This window comes from Arvicola amphibius, chromosome 5, assembly GCF_903992535.2.
Source record: "Arvicola amphibius chromosome 5, mArvAmp1.2, whole genome shotgun sequence".
In the NCBI taxonomy this organism is placed as follows: Eukaryota; Metazoa; Chordata; class Mammalia; order Rodentia; family Cricetidae; genus Arvicola; species Arvicola amphibius.
In genome coordinates, this window is record NC_052051.1 from 115,853,411 (window position 1) to 115,868,727 (window position 15,317).

General features: G+C 47.2%; 1 protein-coding gene across 8 annotated transcripts in view; it reads right to left on the minus strand.

The window, feature by feature from the left end:
• Fgf1 (fibroblast growth factor 1) overlaps positions 1-15,317 on the minus strand; it is a 100,429-nt gene that overhangs the window by 60,642 nt on the left and 24,470 nt on the right. Inside the window, exon 3 of one of the 8 annotated variants that reach the window (XM_038329344.1) lies at positions 18-177. The exons of the other annotated variants lie outside the window; for them this stretch is intronic. The gene's annotated coding sequence lies outside the window, so the exon portion shown is untranslated. The remainder of the gene's footprint in view (positions 1-17; positions 178-15,317) is intronic. 8 annotated transcript variants of the gene reach the window in all.

Genomic DNA, 15,317 nt, shown 5'->3' on the forward strand with positions numbered 1-15,317 from the left:
CCAGGTTTCATCCTCACCCTTGCCATGCGATATGAGAGTGCAAGCCATTTTGCACCTGAGCAGAGTGTAATGCCCACAGGTCTGGGCAGTTGAATCAACTGTCTTCTTTGTTCTGTGTCTCTCTTTCTTCTCTGTCCTGCTGTCTCAGCCTCTGAGAGGGTTGGAACAGTTTCTAAGCTGTGGGACAGGGAGGAACAATGAAAGTACAGCTTCATCTTTGCAAAACCTTCCTCTTTCGGGGCTGTAGTCAATGCAGGGCCTGACACTCGGCGGGTATTGTGCTGCGAACCCCAGTCAGGACCTGCCCCACAAACATAGGACAGACATTTTCATCTCCACACGCAAAGATGCTCTTAGACACCAAGGAAATGCTAAGTCTAAAGTTCTGTACCACATCATACCTCCTAAGAGGACTTCAAGGGACAAGGTGGACAGCAGCCAGTGTTGACCAGGATGTGGAGAAAATGGGGCTCTCATATGGTGCTTCTGAGAATGCAAAACAGTGTGGCCAGCCTGGGAAAGGGTGGCAGTTCCTCAACCAGTGGAGTGCAGGGTTAGCACATAACCTAACAATCCCACACCTAAGTATATGCCCATGAGAAAGGAGAGCATATGTTCACATATAACGAGTCTGCCAATGTTGGTAGAATTACTCATCGGAGCCAAGAAGTACCTTTATGTGATGAATTAGTCAGCTACTGAAAGGAACAGGTTCTGCTACATGCTACAGCACGATGAACCATGGTGTGAAAGACACCAGTCACATAGCCTAGAATTCTACGTGTATGAAATTTCCAGACCAGACAAATCCATGGAAACAGAAAGTAAATTGCTTACTGCCAGGGAGTGAAGGAATGGGAAAAATAGGAAATAATAGGTATATCTCTTTGAAAATTTCTCCAAAGTAGATAGTGACAATAATTGCATGATTCTATAAATGTCCTAAAAGCTACTGCATTGCCTACTTTATTAACGGTTAATTGTAATATGTGAATTATATGTCTAGAAATCTGTTTTGAAATACCCTAATCTCTCTCTCTCCCTCTTTCTCCAAATGCATAGCTTTCTGTTATTTTAGTAACGTGGAGCTGGGAATGTAGCTGGGCTGGCACAGTGCGTGCCTAGCATGCATAAGGTCCTGGCTTCAGTCCTCAGCATCATATGAGCTAGCAGAGCATGTAAAATCCCAGCCCTCAGAAGGTGCAAGGCCACCCTTTGCTACAGATGAGTCTGAGATCCACCTGGGATACATGAGACACTGTCTCAAAATTTTTTAAGTTATTGCTAATACACTTACAACAGTCCAGTATTAGGTGGGTGACAATATAATCACTTTACAATGGCATTTTTTGCTAGAAGACAAGCTTCAAGAAGCTGGAGATACTTTTGTTGTTGTTATATTTACCATGCTTAACGCGAGACTCAATTCACAGTAGGGTCTCTATAAATGCTCATTGAATGAAAGGAGCCTCCGTGGAGCTCCGATCTTAAATGGACACACATATTCTCAGTGATGATTAGAAATTCCTTATACTTCTTCTTCTCTTTTTATATTGGTGCTGAGGTTTCTGGGAGTCCATCCCAGAACCTTGTACATGTTAGGCAAATGCTGTACCACTGAGCTTCACCCCAATCCTTGGTACCTGAGTCCTCGACACATGGGTGTGTGGAGAGTGTGAAATGTAGCAGGCGTCTCTATACCCCACAGGGAGCTTACAACCAAGGAGCCCCATATTGACAGTCTGCCTTTCAGTGCTACAGACAGAGAACCGACAAGGCCTGAAAGCATATTGACATGGCAGTGTTTCCAAGTTCCTCTGGGTAGGGTCATGTGAGGGAGTTAGCTGAGTTGAGAGTGTTCTAAGAATGGGTTCTGAAGGGAGAGGCTGAGGGAGGAGAAGGTCAGTGGAGGAGGGGGCAGCCATTGCCAATAGAAAGGCTTTGTCAGTTAGGAAGTGTTTCCAAGCCATGATTTTATTGTCTTTCTGAAGCATGGAGTAATATCAGGACAGGGCAAGGGCCAACTCCTATTCTTCATCTTGGGGAAGGCTTGAAGAGAGGTGTGGCAGGAAAGGATGACTCAGGGGCCGGGAAGGGAGAGAGCAAGGGTGTCTGAAGAGATGGGGGAGACTTGATATAATTACCTTGTTCACCATGGAAACTGGGGAAGGAGAGCCAAAAGGTCAAGGCAGAGAGTAAAGAGATACAGAGTGATGATAGGAGTTGGAAGCTAAGAGGTGATTGTCTCTGTGTGACCCATAGTCAATGGGGGAGGCCAAGGAGCCAAAAGGAGAGCAAGAAGACATATCCAGTTGCCTTTTCCCACACACAGACATCTCTTCATTGCACCTCTCTCACCCCATATTTTCATCTTAACAGGCAGGATTTCTAAGAAACCTTTTACGAGTTGGAGGTATAAATGGGCCAGGAAGTGATTAAGACATGAATAAAGCTTTGGAAGAAGACAGAGAGATGCTGAAGGCTTCAGATGATGAGGGAGACAGGAAGAGGCAAGAAAGATGTGGGAAGGATGAGGGTCAAAGTCAAGGATGATTCTACAAAATCTGGCACAAATCACAAATGGAGGCCTGGGAAACAAAGAGATGGGTCAGAAGAAAGAAAAGACCCATCCCTGGTAGCAGGCTTGTGAACCAGGAAGCAGATGGCCGGAGCTCTGAGATCTTCCTGTGGAAGGTGCCTGCCTAACTCCACAACCCAAAGACGGTTGTGTAAATCCAGGGAACCTGAGATGGAAGCGAGCCTGGCACGAGTGAGCCTGGATGGGAAAGGATGCGACACAACGAGGTTTCCCTTTTCCTAGTTTGGTGGCTCCTTTGTGGTTTCTGTTTGCCAAGCCTAGAAGAAGGAATGGGTGACAGTATGGCTTGATGGTTAGGGCATGGAGTTTGGGCATAGAATAGATCAAGTGCTGTGGCTCCCCGGCTGTGCCACCTGCTGTGGGTGCACATGCCACTGTTCTAAGCCTGTGTCCTCTCCTGTACTGATAGGATTTTGCTGGGATGGTGTGGAAGCTGAAGCTGGGCTCCTGTCCCACTGGGGCGCCGAATCTATCATGGCCTCAGATGCACGTATTGTAAGTAGGCTGGCGTCTCTAGAGTCAGGCTACGGGGCGTTTTCCCTTAGTGGCACACAAAATGGTTTATGACTTACACTACTCTAGGTCTGGCCAGATGCGGAAACAGGCATCCAGTAAGCAGTAGCCACAGAGCTGGGTAGCGGTTTGCTGCATGGGGCCATAGATATCTCATTATCTGTTCTCTGGCATTGGTAAGCCCTTTACCTGGTGGGTAGGAGCCAAGGCCCTGAGGTCTTGAGTCCATTACAACTTTCAGTGAGAACTGGGTTAGGTGATATCATCTCTCCAACCCTCATTTTCCTCCTCTCCTTCAAGCCTCTCCCCTCGATACTTAGGAAGCTTCACTCATCGTCATCATTATAGCCTTATATCTCCAACAGCAACGACTGTCACAGAGTCTCCCTGTACCTGCAGACAGGTCCTTTCTACCCACAGTCCTCTGGGCACAGGGACTCTTGCAGAGGCCTCTCCCAGGCTCTGGAGCCTCTCTTCAGTAGTCCTGGGGGTAGGTCGCGGGGAGCAAGCATTGTCTGCTCTTTTCTGGCTCACTGCTCTGTCTCTGTTTCATGACACTCAGGATGGAGCTACTGACTTTTAGCCAGACTGGCTGCCCGCAAGCCCTTCTCTTTGGAGACAAGGCTGTCTCCTGCAATTTCTTTTCTAACTGTCCCTGTTTTATAACTCAAGGTCAGGGAATCAGCCCTGGGTCCATGACTCTGTCAGTGGCGAGCCACTCTGCATATGTGATGAAAGCCCGATTTTGTTGAATGAAGCTCAGCTGGAACCTCAAGCCCGTGGCCCTAATACAGAGGACTGGCTGTCTAGTGACATCATGGGCCCTGCAGTTGCCCCCAAGAGATAATGGAACTGGAATATCACTGATGGGCTGAGGGGCATGTCAGACAACCATCTTCCCAATACTTGTTCCTGATCCTTAGAGGATCCTGTGTTGTCCTGTGTACCCTATAGCTCTCTTGAGCACCCCAGCAGCATGGCATCTTTGAGTCAGTCTGGAAAGCATGGTGTGCTATGTGAGACCAGTCAACACCCATCCTCTTTCATCAGCTGTCGCATTTGTTTGTCTGTGCGTCCTCTGGTGTGGCTTCTAAAAACATGGCAGTTAAGCTGAGCCGTGGTATACAGAGTAGCATATAGCGATGCCTACATGGCTGATAAGCCAAGCCAAGCTCAAGCTAAGGGAAGGAACAGAGCAAATCTACATTCTGTTGCTAGATGGAGCCACTTGCTGGGTAACTTGGAAAGAGTGAAGGTTGATTTTGCTCACGGTTCTGGAGGCTGGGATGCCCAAAGTTAAGAGGTCACGTTTATCGGGAACTCGCCACTCTCCTCAGGGCTATTGACAACATAAGGCATCAGATGACAAGAGAGACCCATTACAGAGTCATGGCTCATGAGGTGGCCCAGACCCAGACTGATGACCTGAGTTCAGTGCCCAGGGCCTACATGGTACAAGGAGAGAATTAACTGTTGCAAGTTGTCCTCTGAGCTCTACACAGGTGACATGGCCTGTATTAACATGTGCATATGGACACGTGCACACATATAAACAAGTAAATAAACATAAAAACTGCAAAAGCAAAGAAAAGTCGTATCCTGGAGGCAAGGATATAACTCAGTTGGTAGAGTGCTTTCCTGACATGTATGAGGTCCTGGGTTCACCTAACCCTAGTGAGGTGGCATATTCCAGTATCCGTCAGGAGGACCAGAAATCCAAAGTCATCTTCCTTGGATACATAGTGAATCTAAGAACAGTCTACATTAGTGACTATCTCAAAGAGGGAGGGAAGAAGGGAGGGAGGGAGGAAGGGAGAGAGAGAGAGAGAGAGAGAGAGAGAGAGAGAGAGAGAAGGTAAAACCAAAAAGAAAAGGAAAAAAACCCAAATTTAAAGAGCTACCTTGGAGATCATGTAATAACTCATTACTCCATGAGGCTGTTCAGGGCCCTCATGCCCCAGCCACCCCGCCTAGGGGCTTTCTGGTTCCCACCTCTGAACATCTGACAATGCAGGATTATGTTTCAGCATGAGAGTTCGTGGAGACATTCGGACTGCAACTGCTACCAACTTCTTAGTCCCTCACAGACTGAAGGGGCAAAGAAGGGGAAGAACAGAACAGGTGGCCTTGTCTACCAACAGATATGGTGGATGGACGGGAGCCCTGAGGAACCCAGGCTCTGGATCCCACTTTCACTTAACTCACGCCTCAGAAAGAAATGGAGGCAGCACCGGCAGGCCCACGGGTGGCTGTCTGCGTACAGCTCTCCCACACTTTCCCGTTCCTAACTTTTCCAACCCGACCTCCTGTCTGGCCCTGCTCCCGCTGACTCGGGCTGCCGCAGAGGGCCACCCACCCACTCGTGCTCACAAAAGCAGGCCTGTCTGGATCCGAGCAGGGTAGCACATGGGGACAGGCCCAGGAGCCACAGGGCTCTCCCCTGGGGAAGCGGAGTCTAGTCAGGGGGAAAGAAGAGGCAGTGCTTTGTTACACACAACCTCTCAGCTTGGGCAGAGGCAGCTGCACGGAAGCCTGGGTCCAAGTAGGCTGTGTGATGGGACATGTCACTGCCCAAGACACATTAGATCCAAAGAGTCTGAACTAGCTAAACTTCCATCACATCTTTTATGGTAAACCAGTTCAAGACGTTCGCTTTTCCATTGGAAACTGTTACCCTTGTGTCCTAGATCTGTGGCCCCCGACCTGTGAGCCTTGACCTCTTTGGGAGTCAGAGGACCTTTTCATAGGTGTCACATATCAGATATCCTGCATAAGAGATAGTTACGATTCATAAGAGTAGCAAAATTAAAGTTATGAAGTAACAAAGTAATTTTATGGTCAGGGATCACCGCAGCACGAGGAACTGTATTCAAGGGCCGCAGCATTAGGAAGGCTGAGAACCACTGCTCTAGCTAATAAGTGCAAGAGAAGATGTGGGCACTAACAATGGGCATTTGTCAAGTCTCAGTGGCTGTGACTTACATGACCTCGGATAGGCTGCTCTGGGCATCCCTGTCTGGTCAGTGAGCCACCCTGTGAAGGATATTATGGGCAAGAAACATGACTAGACATACGGCAAGAGAATAAAGCTGGAATCATGGCTAGAGACCTAGGCTTCAATGTGAGGCTTCCTGGATTTAAAGCCACAAAGTCCGAGCTTAGTCACCTCATCTCTAACAGTAAGCAGCCATAGCTTCTACCCTTATGTTTGTTACCCAGTTAGAGGGAAGCAGCCATCCCAGAGGCTGGCTCGTAAGTAAAACATACTTTTTGAATCTCATCTCATAGCTGTTACTTTTGTTGTTATGGTTAACTCAGGATGGATAAGATAGTCTCTGTGTCTTTGAGAATGGATGAGAAGCTAAATCACAGATGCCGAATCAGGCTCTGCTAAGTGCCATGAGGGCAGTACTAGGAGCTGAGGATATGGGGCAGGGAGCTTGTGTGGAAAATGGGGCGTCTCTGCCAGAAGGACAAACAGGCATTGCACATGGGGGAACAGAATAAATGACCACTTTAACAAAGGCTCATGGGAAAACAGAGGGCATCTCCCCAGCCTGAGGCCACTGAGCAGAGGGGCTAACAGGGATGTCCAGGGTTAGTGCGAGTTTGACATTAGATTATAGAGGACCTCAAATGATGTCATTCCAGTAAGCTTAAACTCTGCTGCAAGTAAACAAAGGTGAGGCCGGTATAGATATTTTTGATATATATATTAGATAGATAGATAGATAGATAGATAGATAGATAGATAGATAGATAGATAGATTTTGAGAAGAAAGTTTGGAAGATGCTTCTGGGAAGACAGTCTGGTAGAGGTTTCAAGCAGAAGCCATGCAGAGACGTCACCATCTTCCAGCTCCTGCTTCATGTCTGCCTTTTCTCTGAAGGTACATGTGCATGAGTGTATGCAGGTCAGAGGGCAACCTCAGAAGTCACCCTCAGGAATGTCATCCACCTCCTCTGAGACAGAATTTCCTATTGGCCTGGGGCTCAGTGGTTTGGTTAGGCTGGCTGGCTGTCAAGCACCAGGAATCCTCCTGCCTCCTCCTTCCCAGTGCTGGAATTCCAAGACTGGATCTCCACATCTAGCATTATATGAGGGTTCTGGGGATTGAACCCAAATCCTTATGCATGTGAGACAAGCACTTTGGCAACTAGCCGGCTCCCCATCCTGAAGTCAGTCTTCTTTGCTAGATAGCACATCAGTGTAGGCCAGGGCTCCAACACTGCCTTCTCACCAAATATGTCTCAGGACAGTTCCAGCGGGACAACAGTTACTGAATTAAAACTGACCCAAAAATCTGAAACTTAAGCTATGGATGTTGAAGAGTGAGACTGGCTCTGAAGTTACTTGAAGAAGAAAAAGAAGAGGATTTGGCCCATGGGTCATCAGACCTATCTCTGATTGTGGGACTGGAGAGCCATTCGCTGAGAGGATGCACAAATCTATCTGTAGAGCAAATGCAGAACCTGCCTGTGGGTGTGGTTCAAGTAAGATGAGGGACAGCCACCCATCCACCCATTGACCATCTGGCAGGCTGTGAAGATGGGCTTGGACAGAGCAGAAAGGGCGGAGTCACGTGGTGGAGAGCAAAGATAGATATGCGGAAGAGAGGGTGCTGTGGAGGACTCCCACCTTGTCCAGAGAGCCCTGGTCCCCATATCATGCACACTCTGTCTTGGGGAAGCCTTAAGAAGAGATCAAATCTTGGAGGAATGACAGCACGGATCCTAGTGATTGAGGGATGGACCTAGATGCTGGAGATGGACCACAAAGAGGAGCCCCAGAGTTCACTTCAAGACTCCCAGAATTGCTACTCTGTCGCTAATGCCCCATGCTGTGAGATCCCGCCTCTGAAGGAAGCCTGCAAGCACTGCTGATCCTGGGCTGGGAAACTTTCCCTCACTTTCTCCTTCATGGATTTTAAGTTCTTGGCCAAGCATCTAAGTGACCCCGAAACTGGTGTGAAAGGCCTCGTTCTTGTGATACTCTTCCCCACCCTAGCAGTGTGGGTCTGTTCCCTCCTCCCTGTTGTGTGCCAAGTGCTCCCCGCCCTCGCAACTTGGTCCATGCTGGTCTCTTGACTGGGAAGATCCTTCTCCATCTCCTGCTCATTAACAGCCTTTTTCAGGACGGGGGTGGGGGTGGAGAGGATGGCTCAGTCAATAAAGTGTTTGGTATCCAAGCATGAGGACCTGAGATAAATCTACTGTACCCATGTAGGGTGGTGCAGGCTCGTAACCCTAGTGCTGGAGAGGCAGCGATCCTGGAACTTGTGGGCTAGATAGATAAGCCCAATTGGGAAGTTCCAGTTCTCAATAAACAGGTAAATGGTTTCTGAGGAATGACATCTGAAGTTGACCTCCAGTCTACACACACACACACACACACACACATACACACACACTCCACTGTGGTGGTTTAAATAGGAATGGCCCCCATAGGCTGATATATTTGAATACTTAGTCACCAGGGAGTGTTGCACAATTTGAGGATTAAGAGGTGTGACTTTGTTGGAGGAAAAGTGTCACTGGGGATGGGCTTTGAGGTTTCAAAAGCCTATGTGAGGACTAGTCTCCCCCAACCTCCACCTATGGATGAGAATGTAGAACTCTCAGTTCCTTCTCCAGCCCCGTGGCTGCCTCCGTGCCACCATGTTCTCTGCCATGATAATGAACAACGGAGTCTCTGAAAGTGTAAGCAAGCCCCTAACACATTGCTTTCTCATGGAAGAGTTGCCCTGATCACAATGTCTCTTCACAGCAGGAGATCAGTGACTGAGACACACACCTACACACGTGTGAGAACACACGCACACACGCACACAAGCCCTTCTAGGCTCTGCATATATATGCATGTGTACCTGTCTGTTCATGTACACACACAAACATGCACACAAATAAAATATAATAGAAAGTCTTCACATTCTCTAAGACCTGTGTCACACACCGAGTTCCCCCACACCGAGCACACAAATCTCTCTTGGTCCCTCCAATAAGCTCTCTCTCTCCCTCCTTCCACTCTCCTTCCTCCTTCCTCTCACCCTCTCTCCTGGTTTCATGGTGTATTGCTTTCCTAGGAATCCTTTATTCCTTCTTTGAGTGCTTGTCTTGTGTGATGGTTTGAATCTGAACTGGCCTCTACAAGTCTGTGTTTTGCATACATGGTCCCTAGCCTGTGCTGCTATATTCGGAGGCTCTGGAGCATTTAGGAAGTAGTGCCTCACTGTAGGAAGATTGCACCTACCCCTGGCTCCTCCTTCAGCCTTTCTTGTCAGCCGTGGTGTGAACAAGCCTCAGTTTTATGGGCAGATTGCTCCTGCTATTGCATCCTTCCCACTATGAGAGACCGAAATCCCTTTAAAACTGTGAGCCTAATTAAGTCTTCCTCCCCTTAAGCATTCCTGTCAGGCCTTTGTCACAGCCATGAAAAGGAGTAATTAACACAGCTTGTCGTTTCCGTCCAAGGTTTGTAATAGTCTAAGAAAAGAAACCCATTCTGTTGTGTTTATTTTGTGTTAGTATGTATGCACGTGCAAGCAGAAGTGTGTGTGTGCGTGCTTGTGCATTTTTGTATATGTGTGAGAGATGTGTGAGAGAAGGCCATGTTCCACTCTCACTCCCCACCTTAGACCAAAAGATCAGCCAGGCTCTGTCAGCGAATGCGGCACTCACTGACTGGAATCCACTTGTCTCTGTCCCCAGTCCCCCCAAATGCTAGTTATGAAAGAGTGCAACCATGCCCGGCTTTTTTTATGTGGGTTTTGAGGATCAAATTCAAGTTCTCATGTTTGTAGAGCAGACTCTGTAGACACCAAGCCATCACTTTAGTCCCAAGAAAAGTCATTTTATCATTAATTGTCCTGCATTGTGGCAGGCCCCTGGCCAACACCAGCCTAGCGCATACCCAGTGTGTGTTGCCATCTAGTCGGATGTGCTATCTGTGATCTTGATATTGAGCAGACACCGCTACATGTACTAAGACTTTGGAATGGCTCCCATAGCTAGACGGAAATGGGAAAGCTTGGCCTTGCCGTCAGCTGTGCTTTATTACACATAGTGCCTACAGTGGTGACTTAAATCCCTCCCCAGTTCCACCGTGACATGTGCCAAGAGCTGTGATTCAGAAGAATGTTCTCTACATCCAACTGACAAACACAAAAAGCACCTGTTCATTTAATTGTCTGCTCTCCTCTGGCCTTTCCTGCAGCACCGGCCAGTGTTTAGAATAAACGCGTGCTCTGTTTCTTTCCTTCGCAGTTTTCTGTTGGCAAGAAAAGTGTCTGCCCATCTATGCCCCCTGCATAGCCCACTGAGTACCTCCTACGTGTTTGTCCACAGCAGTCTGCTCCCAAAGGCACAGGGCCTCGGTGAAGTTAGCTCTTTCTGTGGTCTGCACAGCAGAGCTAGTTATTTCTGGATTGTTCTATAAAACCGAGAGCAATTTAGGATGGATCTAGACAGTCCTGCTTTCTTTCTTCCTTTCTTTATTTGTTTAGAGTGGAGAATAGACAGTTATAAAACACAGCTGGCTCCATGAAAAGGAAGACTAAATTCTTTATGCAGCTGCAAACAACAGAATTATTTAATTTTAGCTCTGATCCAGCCAGCCCAGTTCTTGGGAAGGAAGGAGAAAAGAACCGCTATCTTTAACCGCTTAGATATAGTCACTCCCCCTCCCCTCCAATCCCAAATGAGGAAAGGGAGCGATAAAGAGAGAGAATATTTTGAGTGGCTTTAGGGTTCATGTTCCTTGGTTTCCACAGAAAGGAATGGGAGGTCGTTTTCCACTTCTGAGTGTAAGTTCCCCCCACCTTCACAACTTGCTCTACCCAACATCCTTCCTGTTGATACCCAGAGACCGAAAGCTCAAAGGAAAGGATCTCCTGTGGGCACAGCAGCTGTCAAGGGGCCAGGCTGCAAAGAAATCAGTTCTCAGTTCAGGTCCCACAGTTTAGTCCCAATAGGGATTTTCCTAACTTACCCCACTGTGGCAGAATTACACCAAGAACATACTCAAAAGACGAGTAATGAGTAACACTGAGGAAATGGGAGGATTTCAAGGAATCTGGGCTCTGCCTGTTCTGAAGGACAGTGGCAAAAAACCACGCCAGCTGGCCCATGACAGAAGGCCTAGGAATATCCTCCCCTTTGTACTTAAATGGGCCTTTTCAATGGTAACATGAACACTACTGTCTGAATGTTGATGTGTCCCCAAATCCACATGGTGAGCTCCCCTCATCAGTATAATACTAGAAGGTGAGGGCTTTTGGAGTAAGTAGACCATAAGGGTGGAGCCCACACCTGTGGGAGATCCATCACTTCTGCTGTGTGGGAGAAGAAGCCAGCCTGCTTCAGACACTAGGTCTGACGGCTTCTTTATTTTGAATTTTCCATCACTGAGAACCATAAGAAATAAGTCTTCTTTACTTATGAGCCACCTGCGCTATAAAATTTGGTATAGAACGCAAACACAGAGGTAGCTATGCATAAATGTCTCTTCAGAATCATAGTCAGGGGGCTGGAGAGATGGCTCAGTGGTTAAGAGCACTGACTGCTCTTCCAGAGGACCCACATGGCAGCTCACAACTGTCTGAAGATCTAGTTCTAGGGGATCTGACATTTCATACCGATGCACATAAACTAAAGTTAAATAAACTATAAGAAATAAAAAAAAAAAGAATCACAGTCAGTGCAGAACTGTTGACCGGTGTCATCACAAGCTGAATATCCAATAGTAGGAGACTCACTAAAAATTCGAGAGGAATATATATGTTTTCACAACTAAAAATGCTGTTTCAAGAGAATATTAAGTAGGGTGGGGATTATCTGTGGTTTATTGAGTTAAAAAGTAAATGAAAAGCCTATCTATAGACCTCTCTCTCTCTCTCTCTCTCTCTCTCTCTCTCTCTCTATATATATATATATATATATATATATACAATTTTGTTACTTATGTGTGAAGTAGTTGGCTGGTAAATAAAGAGACACGTAAATACAGGAACAAAACTACAAAGGTATAAATCAACATTATTAATATTTTAACAATAATGAGTATTTTTGTTTTTTTTAAAATTTCTTAAGCTTTATTTTACTTTTCCAGTCATAAAATTTACTACTCCAATTATCCAAAAATAATTTTGAGTGACATATTCTCATTAATCCAGGAAAGTAATTAAACAAGAAGATTTTGAGTATTCACTGTGAAGCAGACACTATATTCAAAACAATGGAAAACTAAAAGTGAAAAGACAACAGACTCACTCATGCTGTGCTGCTGGTAAAACACTATATTGTGCCGGGCGGTGGTGGCGCACACCTTTAGTCCCAGCGCTCAGGAATCAGAGGCAGGCGGATCTCTGTGAGTTCGAGGCCAGCCTGGTCTACAGAGCAAGTTCTAGGACAGGCTCCAAAGCTACACAGAGAAACTCTGTCTTGAAAAGCAAGCAAACAAACAAACAAACAAACTACTGTATTGTGTCTCTTGGGCTTTTTACAAAAATCACGTTATTTTATAGTGTGCATGTGTTGTGGATGGGGGTGCCATGTGTGGAAGTCAGCTGACTTTCAAGAGTCCGTTCTCTCCTTTCACTGTCTGGGTCTGGGGATCAAACTCAGAATGTCATGTTTGGCAGTAGATGATTTTAATCATGGAACCGTCTTGCTGGCCTCCCTGAAGACTTCTCTGTGCAGATGTTAAAACATGATAGTGGAGCTAGGATGTGTCTCAGTGGTAGAACATTTACTAGCATATACATAGGCTCTTGGCTAGTTCAGTCTGCAACATAGCAAGAGAAGCACACACACATGCACACATGCATACACATGCGCACACACATACATGCACACGTACACATGCATACATACATATATACACAAGTACATTTGCCCCATTTGGCTTTACACCCCATCCAAAGATGTAAAGGACAGAGATGGTACCATGGTGTAAAGAGAATAGTATTTATACACCTTCCAGAAAACTCAGAGGGGGGCAGTGTTGGACAAAACGGATACTTAGAAAGCCAGTGAAGATAACAGCTGTAGGGAATAGGCTATCTAGAGTATATAGATTCTACTAAGACCTGTGACATGGGGGCTGGATGTTCCTTTGCTCTATCCTGTGATTGTGGATACACTCTGCCAGCCTTTGGAGGGAAAACATTCAATGAATGGCAAATAGGAGCTGCCAGCCTGTTCCTCCTAGGACAGCCTTCTGACCACTGTCTTTGATACTTCCCTTCAGTTTTCCCACTATCTTGTTGAGTCTGTTCTTCTGCCAGGGGACAAATGATGGCTTAAACCACCATCATTGCCCTTGCCTCCTACTGCCCAGTGGCTCTCCACAATGGTCAGAGTAAAGCCTCAAGTGGTCTGCATGGCCCTATATCATCTGCTCATTGTGTGCCTCGCAGCCATTCCCAGACCACTTCCTCCTCAGTTCCTGGATTTCTGTTCCATTCTAGAACAAACCAAGTTCTTCCCACCTCAGGAAAAGAAGACTCTCTGCCTACTCGTGGCCTCAGCTATATCCGCTTCCACCGCCTCTCATAGCCTTTGTCTCTCTGTCTTGTTTATCACAGTCTCCCAGGCCAAGGCTCCCTTGTTCTCTTTCCAACACAGACCTGTCACCGTCTACTAATGTCACTAGTTTCTTCTTCCGGGTACTGTGTGTGTATATGTGTTCTTTCTTTTACCCTGTCCTTGACTCTACTACAACCTGGAGATCGGGGACCACTGGTTCTTCCTCCTAGCCTGTGCAGGCTCAGGAAGTACATGCTAAATAAATATGAAAGGAGAGGATGCAGGGGGAGAGGGAGGAAGAGGGAGGAAGAGGGAGGAAGAGGGAGGAAGAGGGCTCCCTTCCCAGACATCCCTGTTTGCTGTGGATGGAGGCAGTGTGTCCTGCTTAGTCCTAGCATTACAGTGCAGGTTAAAAATAGCCCCCCTGGGTGGAGTGAGCCGAGAGAGGATGGGGAGAGATAATGAGCAACACAAGCCCGCCAACGCAGCCTAGCAGGATGTGAGGCTGGCCAGGAAGAAAAGGATCTGGATACAGAAAAACCCTGTCAGGGCTGCCACCAGCTGACAAATGGACAGCTCCATGTTCTTCATCAAATCCCTCCCTGCATCTGCAGTTTGTGAGATGTTTTCTTAAATGTGTTTATGTGAGTGTGTGCTCTGTGCATGTACACAAGTTTGTGTGTGTAGGTAGGTACACACATGTGCATGTGCATGCATACATACGAGGAGACCAGACATAGACGCTGGCTTCCTCAATTACTTTCCACCTGTTTTTTTGTTTTTGTTTTTTGGTTTTTTTTTTTTTCTAATGACAAAGTCTCTCACCGACCTTGGGGCTCACTGACTGGGCAGGACTAGCTGGCTAGTGAGTGCCAGGGATCCTCCTGTCTCCACACATCCCTATTCCCCGCCCCACTACTATGTTGGGATTACAGATGTGCCCTGTGGTCCCCAGCTTTTTATGTTGGTGATGGGGATCCCAGTGAAGACAGGCACTTTATTGACAGAACCATCTCTGCAACCCATGATGCTTTTTAAAATTAGCAAAACAGCAAAACGAAACAGTCTCACTATATAGTCAGGCAACCTCTAAATCCCAGCCGCTGCCTCAGCCTCCCAAGTAGTAGGATTACATACAAGAACTGCCCTGCCTGATGAAAAGACTTCACGTCACCAGGTCAGGTTAGATAGTCAAGGCAATTCCCATCTTACAGTCAAAACGAATTAAAAGATTTTTCAACTCACTTTAGAACAGGGGCCCCCACAGCCCTCATCTGACTGCTGACCTCTGAGAAAGAGAGCCGTGATGAGGCCCTCCTTGGCCCATCCTTCCCCTGCCCTTCCTGCAGGGCCCATCCAGCGTGGGATCCAAACCTCCCACTCAGCACAGTAGGCTCAGGCCAGCTACCCCAAGGTGAAGCCGCCCTCCAAAGGCTTGGCTCAATCTGGGGCTGCGTAAAGCAGGGAGGGTCAGGTCAATGGGTCACTAGAAACAACTGGGACATCGCCTTAGAAACGCCCTCCCTGCTTGCTTGCACTGCCTGCCTCTGGATCCACCCTGATACAGCTGTGTATTAAACCCTTAGGCCTCAGTGGGAGGTGGGGGAGTATCAGGGAGGGCCAAAGTGGGACTGGAAAGCTTCCAGCTTCCTTTCGGGAGAGTATCAATCTTCAGTAAGCA